The sequence below is a fragment of the Coregonus clupeaformis genome, chromosome 10 (assembly GCF_020615455.1).
Source record: "Coregonus clupeaformis isolate EN_2021a chromosome 10, ASM2061545v1, whole genome shotgun sequence".
Classification (NCBI taxonomy): domain Eukaryota; kingdom Metazoa; phylum Chordata; class Actinopteri; order Salmoniformes; family Salmonidae; genus Coregonus; species Coregonus clupeaformis.
This window is the reverse complement of record NC_059201.1, coordinates 27,451,265-27,468,790: the sequence shown is the minus strand read 5'-3', so window position 1 is coordinate 27,468,790 and position 17,526 is coordinate 27,451,265. Positions and strand designations below refer to the sequence as shown.

General features: G+C 42.3%; 1 pseudogene; it reads left to right on the top strand.

Annotated features, from left to right (window-relative positions):
• The window catches only part of LOC123481306, a 28,217-nt pseudogene extending 14,211 nt beyond the window's left edge, over positions 1–14,006 (top strand).
• Positions 14,007–17,526: the final 3,520 nt, after the last annotated feature.

Below are 17,526 nucleotides of genomic sequence, written 5' to 3'. Positions count from 1 at the left end.
TCTGTATCTCTAGTGTGTAATCCTCTGATGCCTAATTAGGTGGCTGGTTGTGATGAATGGCCATTGGCCGTGCAGTTAAAACACAATCTCCAGGCTGACCTTGTCATGCTTACTGATGGGGAGGCTCGACTGTACACACCCTCTTACCCCCCACTCGCCCCCTCGTCCCCTGTATTGTACCTACCCCCTTTTCGGGAGACAGCTTTTGCTTTTATGTGTGTGTGTCCCCTCACATTGTACCCTTACTCAGTGTTTCCCTGACCTTTGGCTGCCCTCCACTACCACCACCACCACTCTACCATCACAAATAAAATATTGAAATATAAGATGTCCTTTTTAACTGTTTGTCGCCAGCCCGGGTTGGTTCATTTTGGAGGTCATTGCGTCCAGTGTGTGTGCCTGTCCTCTCACCTTGTCTGTTGGTTTTGTTGAAACGGCTGTGTGTGTCCCTCCTGTGCCCCTGTAGAGCACTAAGAACTGGCGTGCTGCAGTGGACCTGACCGGCGGACTGCTGACAGCTCATGGTCAGGGCTACGGCAAGGCTGGCCAGCCCACCAGCCACACCACTGAGTCACTACAGGTGTTTGTCTGTTCTGTCTGTCTAGGTTTCTGTGTGGCAATAGAAGTGCGATACTGGTGCACATGCCTACATGTCAGTGTTTTTGTGTGTTGTCATGTTTCTGTTTTACGTATGTACACTACATAACCAAAGGTATGTGGACACCTGCTTATCAAACATCTCATTCCAAAATCATGTGCATTAACATGGAGTTGGTCCCCCTTTTGCTGCTATAACAGCCTCCACTCTTCTGGGAAGGCATTCCACTAGATGTTGGAACATTGCTGCGGGGACTTGCTTCTATTCAGCCACGAGCATTAGTGAGGTCGGGCACTGATGTTGGGCGATTAGGCCTGACTCGCAGTCAGCATTCCAATTCATCCCAAAGGTTTTCGATGGGGTTGAGGTCAGGGCACCGATCTCGATAAACCATTTCTATATGAACCTCACTTTGTGCACGGGACATTGTCATGCTGAAACAGGAAAGGGCCTTTCCAAAACTGTTGCCATTGTATACTGTAGCATTAAGATTTCCCTTCACTGGAACTAAGGGGCCTAGCCCGAACCATGAAAAACAGCCCCAGACCATTATTCCTCCTCCACCAAACTTTAAAGTTGGCACTATGCATTCGGGCAAGTATCGTTCTCCTGGCATTTGCCAAACCCAGATTTGTCCGTCGGACTGCCAGATGGTGAAGTGTAATTCATCACTCCAGAGAACGCGTTTCCACTGCTCCAATGGCGGCGAGCTTTACATCACTCCAGCCGACACTTGGCATTGCGCATGGTGATCTTAGGCTTGTATCGGCTGCACGGCCATGGAAACCCATTTCATGAAGCTCCCAACTAACAGTTATTGTGCTGATGTTGCTTCCAGATGCAGTTTGGAACTCGGTAGTGAGTGTTGCAACCGAGGACAGACGATTTTTACACGCTACTCGCTTCAGCACTTGGCGGTCCCTTTCTATGAGCTTGTGTGGCTTACCACTTCATGGCTGAGCAGTTGTTGCTCCTAGATGTTTCCACTTCACAATAACAGCACTTACAGTTGACGGGGAAGCTCTAGCAGGGCAGAAATGTGACGAACTGACATGTTGGAAAGATGGCATCCTATGACGGTGCCACGTTGAAAGTCACTGAGCTCTTCAGTAAGGCCATTCTACTGCCAATGTCTGTCTATGGAGATTGCATGGCTGTGTCCTCGATTTTATACACCTGTCAGCAACGGGTGTGGCTGAAATAGCCAAATCCACTAATTTGAAGGGGTGTTCACATACTTATGTATATATAGTGTATGTAGCTTAGGGATGACCCCATTTAGTCGACTGGTCGATTGTTTGGTCAATAGGCCAAGATTTCTTTAGTCGAGCAGTAGCAAAAAAATATACAGTACCAGTCAAAAGTTTGGACAAACCTACTCATTCAAGGGTTTTTCTTTATTTTTACTATTTTCTACATTGTAGAATAATAGTGAAGACATCAAAACTATGAAATAACACATATGAATTCACGTAGTAACCAAAAAAGTGTTAAACAAATTTTTGATTTTTGATTCTTCAAAGTAGCCACCCTTTGCCTTGATGACAGCTTTGCACACTCTTGGCATTCTCTCAACCAGCTTCACCTGGAATGCTTTTCCATCAGTCTTGAAGGAGTTCCAACATATGCTGAGCACTTGTTGGCTGCTTTTCCTTCACTCTGCGGTCCAACTCATCCCAAACCATCTCAATTGGGTTGAGGTCGGGTGATTGTGGAGGCCAGGTCATCTGATGCAGCACTCCATCACTCTCCTTCTTGGTCAAATAGCCCTTACACAGCCTGGAGGTGTGTTGAAAAACAAATGATAGTCCCACTATGCGCAAACCAGATGGGATGGCGTATCACTGCAGAATGCTGTGGTAGCCATTCTGTTTAAGTATGCCTTGGATTCTAAATAAATCACAGACAGCGTCACCAGCAAGCACCCCCCACACCATCACATCTCCTCCTCCATGCTTCACGGTGGGAACCACACATGCAGAGATCATCCGTTCACCCACTATGCGTCTCACAAATACACGGTTGGAACCAAAAATCTCAAATTTGGACTCATCAGACCAAAGGACAGATTTCCACTGGTCTAATGTCCATTGCTCGTGTTTCTTGGCCCAAGCAAGTCTCTTCTTTATTATTGGTGTCCTTTAGTAGTGGTTTCTTTGCAGCAATTCGACCATGAAGGCCTGATTCACACAGTCCCCTCTGAACAGTTGATGTTGAGATGTGTCTGTTATTGAACTCTGTGAAGCATTAATTTGGGCTGCAGTTTCTGAGGCTGGTAACTCTAATGAACTTATCCTCTGCAGCAGAGGTAACTCTGGGTCTTCCTTTCCAGTGGTGGTCCTCATAAGAGCCAGTTTCATCATAGCGCTTGATGGTTTTTGTGACTGCACTTGAAGAAACGTTCAAAGTTCTTGAAATTTTCCAGATTGACTGACCATGTCTTAAAGTAATGATGGACTGTCATTTCTCTTTGCTTATTTGAGCTGTTCTTGCCATAATATGGACTTGGTATTTTACCAAATAGGGCTATCTTCTGTATACTACCCCTACCTTGTCACAACACAGCTGATTGGCTCAAACGCATTAAGAAGGAAAGAAATTCCACAAATTAACTTTTTACAAGGCACACCTGTAATTGAAATGCATTCCAGGTGGCTACCTCATGAAGCTGGTTGAGAGCTGTGCAAACCTGTCATCAAGGCAAAGGGTGGCTACTTTGAAGAATCTCAAATATAAAAGATTTTTTGATTTGTTTAACACTTTGTTTGGTTACTACATGATTCCATATGTGTTATTTCATTGTTTTGATGTCTTCACTATTATTCTACAATGTAAAAATAAAGAAAATAATGAGTAGGTGTGTCCAAACTTTTGACTGGTACTGTATATATCATGGTGTACAAGACGCATGTCTGATTCGCGCATGTCTGAGTGGACCAATCCATTGTGGGGATGGTACAGTCCATCACTCCAAGACGTGCTACTGAAATTGTATATGGTTATGTTACATCAGAACAATGGTGCAACACTAATAAAAATTAATATTATTTTATAACAAATTTGCTTTCTCCCGCGTTGGAAAGTGGTTGCTGTCTGCGGTTCTGAAAGACATCAGTGTGCTGTTGAATTGGCACCTTTTCCTAGACCATGTTGCTATGTACATAATAGCAAAGTTAACCAGCATATTGGTGTTGAGAACAATGCGGCGGAGGCAGCAGCAGAATGAGGAGATGAGAAAACAGCCCTTGCCTTATTGTCTAAGAAAAGTGAGGAGAGAGGAAACTCCACCTTAATTAGGTCTATAATCAATAGCCTAACTGTTAAATGTGCCTGACTTTATGAATCATCCATATATACTACCATTCAAAAGTTTGGGGTCACTTAGAAATTTCCTTGTTTTTAAAAGAAAAGCAATTTTTTGGTCCATTAAAATAACATCAAAAGGCGACTCCGGGACCTTCTAGGCAGAGTTGCAAAGAAAAAGTCCAGTGTCTGTATTCTTTTGCCTTTTATTTTTATTGGCCAGTCTGAGATATGGCTTTTTCTTTGCAACTCTGCCTAGGTCAGCATCCCGGAGTCGCCTCTTCACTGTTGACGTTGAGACTGGTGTTTTGCAGGTACTATTTAATGAAGCTGCCAGTTGAGGACCTGTGAGGCGTCTGTTTCTCAAACTAGACACTCTAATGTATTTGTCCTCTTGCTCAGTTGTGCACTGGGGCCTCCCACTCCTCTTTCTATTCTGGTTAGAGCCAGTTTGTGCTGTTCTGTGAAGGGAGTAGTACACAGCGTTTTACGAGATCTTCAGTTTCTTGGCAATTTCTCGCATGGAATAGCCTTCATTTCTCAGAACAAGAATAGACTGACGAGTTTCAGAAGAAAGTTATTTGTTTCTGGCCATTTTGAGCCTGTAATTGAACACACAATTGCTGATGCTCCAGATACCCAACTAGTCTCAAGAAGGCCAGTTTTTTATTGCTTCTTTAATCAGCACAACAGTTTTCAGCTGTGCTAACATAATTGCAAAAGGGTTTTCTAATTATCAATTAGCCTTTTAAAATGATAAACTTGGATTAGCAAACACAACGTGCTATTGGAACACAGGACTGATGGTTGCTGATAATGGGCCTCTGTATGCTGATAAAAAATCAGCCGTTTCCAGCTACAATAGCCATTTACAACATTAACAATGTCTATACTGTATTTCTGATTAATTTGATGTTATTTTAATGGACAAAAAAATTGATTTTCTTTCGAAAACAAGGACATTTTTAAGTGACCCCAAACTTTTGAACGGTAGTGTATATCTACAGAAATAAGACAGATCCTGTTTCTGTTGCCTGTTTTGAGTGTTTGTTTAATAGCCTACTGATTCCGTGAGCACCAAGCTTCATGCAATGACATGTCAAGTAAACAAAATTGGCTGTTATTAATCTTTGCTTTGCTGTAATAAAGGCTCTCCACTTTTTTTCCCCGTTAGAACAGTCTCTGGTATTATTTATCATTCATTTAGTGTTGTTTACATTTTTCCAAATTGTCCAAAAAATATTTACAATAATAATTCTCCCTTTTCTTGATATCATCTTATTGTTTTTATTACTTTTATTATTACGATCATCATTATAATAATAAGTCATGTCATTATCATTAGTAGGCTTAGTATACTGTAGCAGCCTTGTATAACAATCATTGAGCTGTAGGCCTAAGAGCACATCCTGTTTAGTCTTAATACCGTAACTTACTTAGGCCTATATTTCAATATTTATATAGGCTACTGTATCAATCAGTCATTCATTCGTTAATGTCATCACACAGCATATGAGTCATTCATGATTTTAAATGCAATCAAGCATTTTAGTTTTAAAATAAAATTAAGCGAGCCTGGAATAATTAGCTTAAACAATAAATAAACCTTTCCATTTTAGTCTTTGCTGTAATAAAGGCTTGGCAAAAAAACGTCACAACACACTCTCTGGTATGCTTAGAATTTATTTAGTGTTGTTTACATTGTTCCAAACGGTCAGAAAAATTATATTGTAATCTAATAGCACCTGTTTGGCACACATAATATGCACGCAGCGCTAGCTCCTTACCTTATTTTTCTTGATCTCCAGTATTTTTCACAACTAGTCAAATTTATTCCACACATCTGACTTCCCCTTTACCTCCTGAGCAAACAGTAGCTTAAACATTCCCCCGTTTTCGAGTTTATTTGTCACGTCCTCTGCATCTATTTTCCTGTTACGGTGTTCGGAGTTTGTTATAACCAATTTATTAATGTGATTATGATATGCTATAGGTCCTATTGGTCATGTGCATGTGATGCATACATGTGTCACGTAAAGAGAGCAAGGGTTGAGGGAATAGGGAATGTTTTTCCTAAACAAATGAGGGATTTCGGTAACAGAACTTTTCAGTCAGAAATGGCTGTAATTATGTTGCAGCTTCAGCAACGCGATAAACACTGTGGTGGTCACTGCAGCAGGGAGGAGAGAGAGACAACGGGTGCGAGTCACACAGTCACTCGCTGTCTTTTTTTTTTTCAAATCAATTGCTGGTCGGACTCCCTCTAGTCATTTGTGTGTCTTAATTATTTAACCAAACAATGTGCTTAAATCATCAGACAAGCTCAGTGAATATAGTTGATTTTATTAAAACACATAAGTGTCTATATATGGAAAAATACACGTTTTAAAATTGATTGGTCGAAAGAACAGAAGACTCTTGGTCGATGAAGATTTTTTTTGGGTCAGGGACAGGCCTAACGTGTCAGTACAGTGTGTCGGCAATAGAGAGGCAAGTCTAACATACCCTCCTGTCTGGCTGTGTGTGTAGAAGGGTGTGTGTGTGTGTGTGTGTGTGTGTGGCGCAGCACATGTGTATGTGTGGCAGTGTGTGTGTGTGGCAGAGGAGAGGATGGGGGTGGAAGCCAGGAGCTGCCTGCACAAATTAGACTCCGGATGACAAGAGTGGGCTGACACACACACACACACACCACATACACTCCGACAGGAGGGCAGAGGCAGGCTAAGACACACAGAGGACGACCGTATCGGGCTCACACACACACACAAACATATGTAAAGTTCTATATGTGTGTGTTGTTGCAGCTGTGGTTTGTTCGCCTGGCCCTGCTCACCAAGCTGAGCCTGTTCCAGAATACTGGAGCCGTTTGGAAACCTGGACCAACCTGAACTCTACTATGAATACTACCCTACTGTATACCCTGGGAGGAGAGGTACACACACCACCTACACCGAGCGTACAAAACATTAAGAACACCTTCCTAATATTGAGTTGCACCCACCTCTTTTGCCCTCAGAACAGCCTCAATTCGTCGGGGCATGGACCCTACAAGGTGTGGAAAACGTTCCACAGGGATGCTGGCCCATGTTGACTCCTATGCTTCCCATAGTTATGTCAAGTTGGCTGGATGTCCTTTGGGTGGTGGACCATTCTTGATACACTTGGGAAACTGTTGAGCGTGAAAAACCTACAGTGTTGCAGTTCTTGACAAAAACCGGTGCGGCTGGCACCTACTACCATACCCCGTTCAAAGGCACTTAAATATTTTGTCTTGCCCATTAAATATCCTTCTTTAACTGTCTCCTCCCCTTCATCTACATTGATTGAAGTGGATTTAACATGTGACATCAATAAGGGATCATAGCTTTCACCTGGATTCACCTGGTCAGTCTATGTCATGGAAAGAGCATGTTCATAATGTTTTGTACACACAGTGTATACTTCAAATACTAACCAAACGCCCTGAGACCCTCAGGTCAAACCATTGAAATACCCAACCCTGCTAACAACCAAAGACAGCACTTTATTTCAGTGCCACTGGTGTTGTTGTTTTTCCCTTTTAACTCTGCATGAACAGCTCTCTGATGTAGTGCCATTGCTTTAGTCTTTACAGCCCTAGGGGTTACTGTAGTAGAGGCAATCACTATAGAGTCATGGCCGTGGACACACACACACAGAAAGAGAACCGAGGTGAACACTTGAAGCTACACCACACAGCAGTCCAAGGGGAGAGCAGATTGAATTTCCATTCCTCAATATGAAATGCTTTGTGCTGCCGTAGGTGCCTCCAGATACTGGCAACTGCTTCCTGCCTGGCATCAAAGATTCAGATCTGAAGGTCTGCTGCCCCCATCCAATATCTATTATCCATGATCTCACTCTTAGAAGGAACCTTAGTGGGAACCAAGCACCTCCTCTCAAACAACCAGGATATCCTGTGGAAAAAAAACTGAAACGGCTGATAATCTGTTCACAAAGTGAGAGGAAAAAGTAGAATGTTATTTTTTTACTGGAATTATTTTCAAGATCCGCATCCACAAGTCATAGGTTGTGGCTGAATGATAGGATGTTTCTTTAACTCGTCAGGATGAAACGAGGTTAACCCTTGACCCTTTGTACTGGAGAACATGGCTGTTCTCTCTGTGATGTCACCGTGTGTCACTGCAGAGCTGTAAGGAGAGGAGTCGTGGGTGTTTTCAGGGGTGTTGCTGATTACCAGAGAAGCTGTACACAGACAGACAGAGAGGATGCTCTCTCTGTAGCTACCTGAATGTGTGTCTGATATCAAAGAGCCAGAGATCAAAGACTCCGAGCTCAGGCACATGTCTGACTGCTCACCTCTTGGTAGGGCCTTCCTTCCTCATGGGAAAGGAGGGAGGGTGGGAGGAAGAGAGATTGAGAAAGAGAGGAAGAGAGAGTGAGTGTTGGATAGGTAGATAGAGGGAGATAGGAGGCTTCCTGCTTTGCAACAATCGTTTCGCAATGCCATCTGTACGTTTCAATGCCATCTGACGTGTGAAGACTCTCTCCCTCCTCTCTCTCAGGCTCCATGGTTCCGTTCTCTATGCGGGTGCTGCATGCAGAGCTGCCTCAGTACCTGGGGAAACCACAGGAGTCTCTGGAAAGACTACACAGCACGAGGACTGTCTGTCAGACTGTGAGCACACACACACACACACACACACAGCTATGTCTTCCTATACTTGTGAGGACTTTTTGGGGACCAACAATTGATTCCCATTCAAAATCCTATTTTCCCTAACCCTAAACCTAACCCCTAACTTCTAAACCTAACCCCTAACCCTAATTTTAACCCTAATTCTAACCCTAACCCTAAAATATCATTTTTATAAGTGAGGACTGACAAAATGTCCTCACTTCTCTGAATTTTAGTTGGTTTACTATTCTTCTGGCACTCACAAGTATAGTCAAACGTGTACACATACACAAATACACACACACACACACACACCAACTTTCTCTTGTGTCCTCCCTCACTTTTGTTTTCTTCCAATAAATGTAGTGATGCATTAATGACTACCTTGCTATGTGTGTGTCCCCTGTTTAAAACTTTCCAACTCCCTGTTTCAACTGATAGATTGTGGATAACCTAGAGCAGGGCTTGTCTGAGGACAGCAGTATGATCAACCTTACCCAGAAGAACAGACAAGGTACAGTATATCACACCCTTATTATCAGACAGACAGTGTTATTCACATGTCATTCCTTTCCCTCTAGCTTTTAACAAGGTCACAAAACAACCATTAAGGTTTAACAACCTATGCAACAAAGTTTGGTTGTAAAGCCACTAATTTGCTGTCAAGCCCGAAATAATGTTAATTTTTTAGGATCTTATTAATAAACAAGGTTAGAACATCGAGACAGTTGATTTTGGTTTGTGAGAAATAAATCAATATATAAAACATGGTTAAGTTCATCAACACTTCAATAATTGGATGAACAGATGTTTGAGCTCAGGATGTGTGTGTGCAGTATGCTTACTAGTCTCTCCTCTGGACTTAAACCTACCAGTGCAGCGGGATCTGATACAGTGGGTATAGAAAGTCACCACCCCCTTTCAACATTTTCACGTTTTGTTGATTACAGCATGAAATGAGAACACAAAAAATCAGACTTTCTCTGGCTTTATTTACACACAGTGGGGGAAAAAATCTTTAAAAACTCTGAAAATTAAAATGAAAACAGTAAAATACCCTATTTGGATAAGTGAACATTTCAAAGGCTTTGTCTATCACTCGGAGAACAGTTAAGACCATTATTAAGAAGTGGAAGGCGTATGGCACCACCCAGACCCTGCGTAGATCAGGCCGTCACTCCAAACTGGATGACCGGGCAAGGAGGAGACTGATCAGAGAGGCTACCAAGAAGCCAATGGCGACATTGAAGGAGCTTCAGGCCTTTATGGCAAAAACTGGTCAATGTGTTCATGTGACCACAATATCACAAGCGCTCCACAAATCTGGCCTCTATGGGAGGGTGGCAAGACAAAAAACACTCCTCAAAAAAAGCCCCATCAAGTCTCAATTGAGCTTTGCCAAAAAGCACATTGTAGATTCCGAGGCCAACTGGCAAAAGGTGCTGGGGTCAGATTAAACCAATATTTTTTTGGCCTGAACGCAAAACGATATGTCTAGCGAAAACCCAATACATCTTCCCACCCAAAGAACACCATGCCTACAGTAAAGCATGGCGGTGGCAGCATCCTGTTGTGGGGGTGTTTCCAGACACTTGTCAGGATAGAAGGGAAAATGGACAGTGCAAAATACCGACAGATTCTTGAGGAGAACCTGCAGCCCTCTGCCAGGAAGTTGAAAATGGGAAGATGGTTCACGTTTCAACATGGCTATGACCCAAAGCACACCGGCCAAAGCAACCGTACAGTGGCTGAAGGACAACAAGGTGAATGTCCTCGAGTGGCCTAGTCAGAGCCCTGACCTAAATCCCATCGAGAATCTGTGGAATGACTTGAAGAGTGCAGTCCATGAGCGGTCACCATGCAATTTGACTGAGCTTGAACAATTCTGCAAGGAACAATGGGCAAATATTTCACAGTCTAGGTGTGCAAAGTTAGTAGTAGATGTATTCAAAGAGACTCATGGCTGTAATTCAAGCAAAAGGTGGTTCCAACAAGTATTAACTCAGGGGGGTGTTCACTTAACCAAATAGGGTATTTTGCTGTTTTAATTTAAAGAGTTTAATAAATAGTTTTTTAGATATTTTTTGCACTTGGATAATGTGGGTTACTGTGTGTAAATAAAGCCGGAAAAAGTCTGATTTTATGTGTTTTCATTTCAGGCTGTAAGGCAACAAAGGGTGAACATTTTGAAAGGGGGTGGTGACATTCTATACCCACTGTAGTTGCACCTCTCAATAGACCCCCACTGAGTGATTGCCTCAGTCAACTGAACACACACAGGTTCACTATACACATAGTGTACACACCAAGCACAATCAGGCCCATTCAAACAAACCCGCTGACAGCCTAAACAATTAGCCTTAGGAGAGAAAGACAGAGTGTGTGTGTGAGAGAGAGAGGGTGTCACAGTGCCTTCTCTCCCTCTATAATTCCTTCTCTCAGGCAATTCATTGATGGGTTGGAAGGTGGTAGGAATACTTGTGTGATGAGGGGAGCGGTAGTTGGATAGAGCGATAGGAGAGGAAAGCTGAGGGGGTGCTATAATTGCACTACTATGCATTTGGTGTGTGTTATGGTCAACTGTATTTTTGTACAGCGGAATATCGAATGAATGAATGAATGAATAGTCCCGAAAGCTACCTGGGTAAATGAGTCAGAAATTACTGAAATTATACCAATTTCTCCTCCTGTGTGTTGCAGAATCTCTTCAGCTGTGGAGGTCTCGTCTGAGTCGGGTCATGTACTCCATGGCTAACTGTCTGCTCATGAAGGTGTGTGTGTACACAGGTGTGTGTGAGGAGGGACTAACAGTCTGTGTAAGGAGAGCTGCACAGATCTACCATAGTCTTCTGTGTGTATGCGCATACACACAACAACTCGAACACACACATTCATTGACATACTTAGACACACATTCCTACATGCCCACAGTCACAGATTCACATACATGCCTGTCCAGGGCTGTCAGGAAGCTAGCAGAGAAATTAGAAGAATGGATGACGACCAGCGAGACACACGCACACACAAAATGGCTAATAAGAGTTATTAGGTTTTAGCAGCATTGTTTTGGTGCAGTGAGTGGGTGTGTTTGGAGAGGTCTTGTCAGGACGTGTGTCTGGTTCAGTTCTCTTCATTCTACCTTCCCCTCAGTCCTGCCCTCTGTCTAAACACATTTTAACAGTGGAACAGCCAGGCGGATGCTAGCTAGAGCATATCCTGCACCAAGACACTGTGTATCTGTCCTGCCAGTTCAACACATCTTCAGTAGTGTCATCACCCACAGAGTCAAATGAAGAAACGGTGAAACACTAAACTATCATGCAACAAAACTGCCATTCTGCTTGATGATCAGACTATCATGGACTGGAGTTGTAAAATAATTAACAGATGCAGAACACTACCCATCGAGGAACACACAGTGTCCATCTGGCACACAAGACATGATCATCTTTTGATGAAGACTGCATTCATCATGTTTAATTTACTTCTATACTTTATACAGCACTAGAGAATCCTGTCTAACGATGTTTCTTGTTAGTGATTGTTGTGTTGTTTGTGTTGGTCTTTAGATGTATGATGGCAGACCACAGGCTTCCCAGTAGTATCCCATAGGATCACCCTGACTGGATTCTTTGTGAGTGGGAGATAGAGGGAGAAATAGAGGAAGCAAGGGAAAGTGGGAGAGTGTGTTCTGTCCGGGGGACAATTGAGAGAGCCACAGTGCCATCAGCTGGTGGTAACATGGATGTACACACAGACACACACACTGCACCAACTCACCGCACGACCTCTCTCCTTCTATCCCCAGCTTGATAGCAGCCGTGCTCAGCCGTTCAGTCAGCATGTGAGCGATGTAATGTGTGGTACACTGTGACCAGGGACACCTTGCCCTGCTAATGGTCAGTACACCTGATTAATTTTCTCTCTCCCCCCTTGTCTTTCTCTGTCTCCAGGACTATGTTCTAGCTGTAGAGACATATCACTCCATCATCCAGTACGAGCCCCAGCAGAGAGTGCAGCTGCTGAGTGGGATAGGACGCATATTCCTGCAGGTAAACATGCACACACACACACACACCTTTCTCACATGCCTTTCTCTTTGAACTACAACTACTTTTCCTCAACATAATGCCAATGTGTTTTAGTTTTAATTGTTATTTTTGACCAGATTGGAGACATTAAAACAGCAGAGAAGTATTTGCTAGATGTGGAGAAAGCCTCTCTGAAGAAGGGAGGTGGACCTACAGACACACGCGGTTTGATGAACAGGTACGAATGAGTGTAAATAATGACTACTTCTGAGATGAATGTATCTGTAATTCTGTCAACCATCTCTCACTGTTCTAGTATGTGAGTTGGCACAGGGGATCACACTTGGGTATTTGCCACTTTGTGATGCTTTGCTAGGAGACACAATGGTGCCATTCACACTGTGTTGATTGACATTGCTGTTAATTCCTGTCACGTGGCTGATTGTCACATCTTCACACAGAATCACTGATGTAACCCAGCTGACATGTGTGCGTTGGGTTTCAGGTCCTTTGTCTACCTCAGTCAGAACAACTACTCAGAGGCACACTCCTCCTTCACAGAGGTCCTGAAGATCGACCCCAAAAACCCTGTGGTAGGTAATCACGCAATCTATAACTTTATGACAGCTATACTTGATTAACTTACTCATACATTTTCTAGAATACATCAGAAGCTGTACATTCTTAGAGACTGTAAATGAATGCACTCTAGTTTGAGACCAATCTCTCCCCTTTGCTGCATGGTATATCCCCTCTCTCCTCAGGCGAGAAAACAGCATTCCTCTCTTCTCCTCAGGCAATAACCGTGTCTTCTCCCCTCTCTCCCTAGACAAATAACATCTTTCTTATCTCTCCTCTCTGCAGAGTCCTTCTCCCTCAGGAAAATGACTCTTTACTCTCCTTCTCTGTCTTCACACACATGCCAATAACCCCCTCTCTTTCCTCTCCTCTCCTCTCCCTACATGCAAATAACTCATTTCTGCATTATCCCCTATCTATGCAGACATACAATGCCTTTCTCCCTCTTTCAGTAGAGCAATACCACTTCTGCCCCTTTCTCTCCCTGCAGGTTGATAACCTCGCTCTCTCCTCTCCCCCTATAGGCAAATAACAACGTGGCGGTGTGCCTGTCTGAAGTGGTCCCTGAGCCAGCTGGAGGGCCTGGTGCAGCAGGACCCTGCCCTGAACCTCCATGAGAACATCCTCTTCAACCTCGCCACCATGTACGAGCCGTCCCGCTCCACCCAGAAGAAACAGGCCCTGCTGGAGTCAGTGGCCTGCAGAGAGGGAGACAGCTTCAACACAGTGCCTCAAACTGGTGTAGAGGGAACCAGGGAGGTATGGGACCCTTGTAGGTCACTATTAAGACTGGAGCAAAACAATTGCAAGCACAGGGGGCCATCAGGAGTGTAGTGTCCTAGTCTTGAGTTTCATAAGACTCCACTAAACAACATGGCCATTACCCTGCCTGAACTCCAGAGCAGGCACACAAACTGTCCCCTCAGTGCAGGCAAATCCACTCCCCACGTTATAGTAGTAATGACGCAAATTATAATGATTGTGTGACTAACATCACAAGTGAATGCTGATAGGATATGTATGTGAATACATACAGTACAATGTTTTTAGACGAGGGAGACATTTTGCATTGCTGTGTGATTAAGACCGGAGTACATCATCAACCTGAAATCATGTTACTTCCCCCTAGATCTGTGACTTTTTTACATTTGAGTCATTAGCAGACGCTCTTATCCAGAGCGACTTACAGTTAGTGAGTGCATACATTTTTCATACAGACTTCGTCCTGTAAAATCAACCACAGGTCTTCTGTAACTTTCCAATTGAGTGTGAATTTTTGACTTGGCTCAGGATACACCCCTCTCCACAAAACAAAAGGAATGTAAAATAGATATGTAATAATAGATATGTAATGAAATAAAAAATAAATAATAATTCAGAACTGTACATATTATAAGTAGGGAAAATGTATAACTTGTCAAAATGATTATTGTAGTAAATTATTTATTTAAGTACTTTAATTGAATTATACTAATGGTCTCTGTATCACTGTTTGTTTACATGTTCAAATGAATCTTTTTTTATCCAAACAAAGGAATCTGGCAATACAATTTAAATGTGGTACATGGATACTGTTGGTGAAAAGTGAATCAGACTAGCTAATAATCGTGAATAGACAATCAATTGAATGATTGAAAATAGAATTGCAATTGTATTTTCATCAGTACAAACTACTTATCCATACATCAAGTCCTATGCATCTTACAATTGAGGTAGGCCTTTAATCAATCAACACTTGTGAGTCCTCTACAACCGACGTCAATAGTGATTTGATTCCTGAATGCAATAGCTTATTGGTATTTCTGCTTAGTAGAGTTAGTCTTGATTCTCACTAATGTACAGTGGCTTGTGAAAGTATTCACCCCCACTTGTCATTTTTCCTATTTTGTTGCCTTACAACCTGGAATTAAAATGGATTTTTTGGGGTTTGTATCATTTGATTTACACAACATGCTTAACTCTTTGAAGATGTAAATTATTTTTTATTGTGAAACAAACAAGAAATAAGACAAAAAAACAGAGAACTTGAGCGTGCATAACTATTCACCCCCCCAAAGTCAATACTTTGTAGAGCCACCTTTTGCAGCAATTACAGCTGCAAGTCTCTTGGGGTATGTCTCTATAAGCTTGACACATCTAGCCACTGGGATTTTTGCCCATTCTTCAAGGCAAAACTGCTCCAACTCCTTCAAGTTGGATGGGTTCCGCTGGTGTACAGCAATCTTTAAGTCACAGATTCTCAATTGGATTGAGGTCTGGGCTTTGACTAGGCCATTCCAAGACATTTAAATGAATCCCCTCAAACCACTTGAGTGTTGCTTTAGCAGTATGCTTAGGGTCATTGTCCTGCTGGAAGGTGAACCTCCGTCCCAGTCTCAAATCTCTGGAAGACTGAAACAGGTTTCCCTCAAGAAATTCCCTGTATTTAGCGCCATCCATCATTCCTTCAATTCTGACCAGTTTCCCTGTCACGGTTTCGGCCGAGGCTGCCTCTCTCCCTTGTTCGGGCAGGCTTCGGCGTTCGTTTAAAATGCAAATTAATTACTTAAAAATCATACAATGTGATTTTCTGGATTTTTGTTTTAGATTCCGTCTCTCACAGTTGAAGTGTACCTATGATAAAAATTACAGACCTCTACATGCTTTGTAAGTAGGAAAACCTGCAAAATCGGCAGTGTATCAAATACTTGTTCTCCCCACTGTATATACTGAGATCATGTGACACTTAGATAAGGTGGACTTTATTTAACTAATTATGTGACTTCTGAAGGTAATTGTTTGCACCAGACCTTATTTAGGGGCTTCATAGCAAAGGGGGTGAATACATATGCACGCACCACTTTTCCGTTATTTTATTTCTTTAATTTTTTGAAACAAAGTTATTTTTTTCATTTCACTTCATCAATTTGGACTATTTTGTGTATGTCCATTAAATGAAATCCAAATAAAAATCCATTTAAATTACAGGTTGTAATGCAACAAAATAGGAAAAACGCCAAGGGGGATGAATACTTTTGCAAGGCACTGTATACTGAACAAAAATATAAACGCAACATGTAAAGTGTTGGTCCCATGTTTCATGAGCTGAAATAAAAGATCCCTGAAATTTTCCATACGCACAAAAGCTTATTTCTCTCACATTTTGTGCACAAATTTGTTTACATCCTTGTTAGTGAGCATTTCTCCTTTGCCAATATAATCCATCCAACTGACAGGTGTGACATATCAAGAAGCTGATTAAACAGAATGATCATTACACAGGTGCACTTTGTGCTGGGGACAATAAAAGGCCACTCTAAAATGTGCAGTTTTGTCACACAACACAATGCCACAGATGTCTCAAGTTTTGAGGGAGCGTGCATTTGGCATGCTGACTGCAGGAATGTCCACCAGAGCTGTTGCCAGAGATTTTAATGTTAATTTCTCTACCATAAGCCAATGTCGTTTTAGAGAACTTGGCAGTACGTCCAACCGGACTCACAACCGCAGACCACGTGTAACCAGGACATCTACATCTGGCTTCTTCACCTCGGCATCTTCTGAGACCAGCCACCCGGACAGCTGATGAAACTGAGGAGTATTACCGTCTGTTATAATGCCCTTTTTGTGGGGAAAAAACTCATTCTGATTAGCTTGGCCTGGCTCCCCAGTAGGTGGGCCTGGCTCCCAAGTGAGTGGGCCTATGGTTGCACCCCTGCCCAGTCATGTGAAATCCATAGATTAGGGCCTAATGAATTTATTTTAATTGACCGATTTCCTTAAATGAACTGGAACTCAGTAAAATCGTTGAAATTGTTGCATGTTGTGTTTATACTTTTGTTCAGTATAGTAAGTCAATCTTGAGTGGTACAATACATTCTACATTATAATATAAATACAAAATTATATTAGGATGGTCTCTATAGTGAAATACATGGAAAGCAGTGTTTGTACATTAACTTTATTAGAATGTAGGCACTGCATGTCTTTAAAGTTTAAATACTTGATTGAAAAATGAAAGCCTTTAGTGTCATAGTATGCTTTGATTATCTAAGTCATATATTCATAATCCACAAAGTTGGTTCGTAGAAAATGCTATAATTCAATGGAAACTAACATCTGCATCCATTCAGTATCAAAAATAAAAAATTAATGTATGCACTCACTAACTGTAAGTCGCTCTGGATAAGAGCGTCTGCTAAATGACGTAAATGTAAAATGTAATTCAGTACCACCTGTTGCTCTTGTCTTAAGCGCATTGGAGAGAGCTCACATACTTCTGGCGAATATCAAACTCATCTGCTGGACGATTGTAGGCTTTCCATACAGGCTCCCCCATGATCAGTCTCATGGCTTCAGTGTAGTTCTGCAAAATGCAT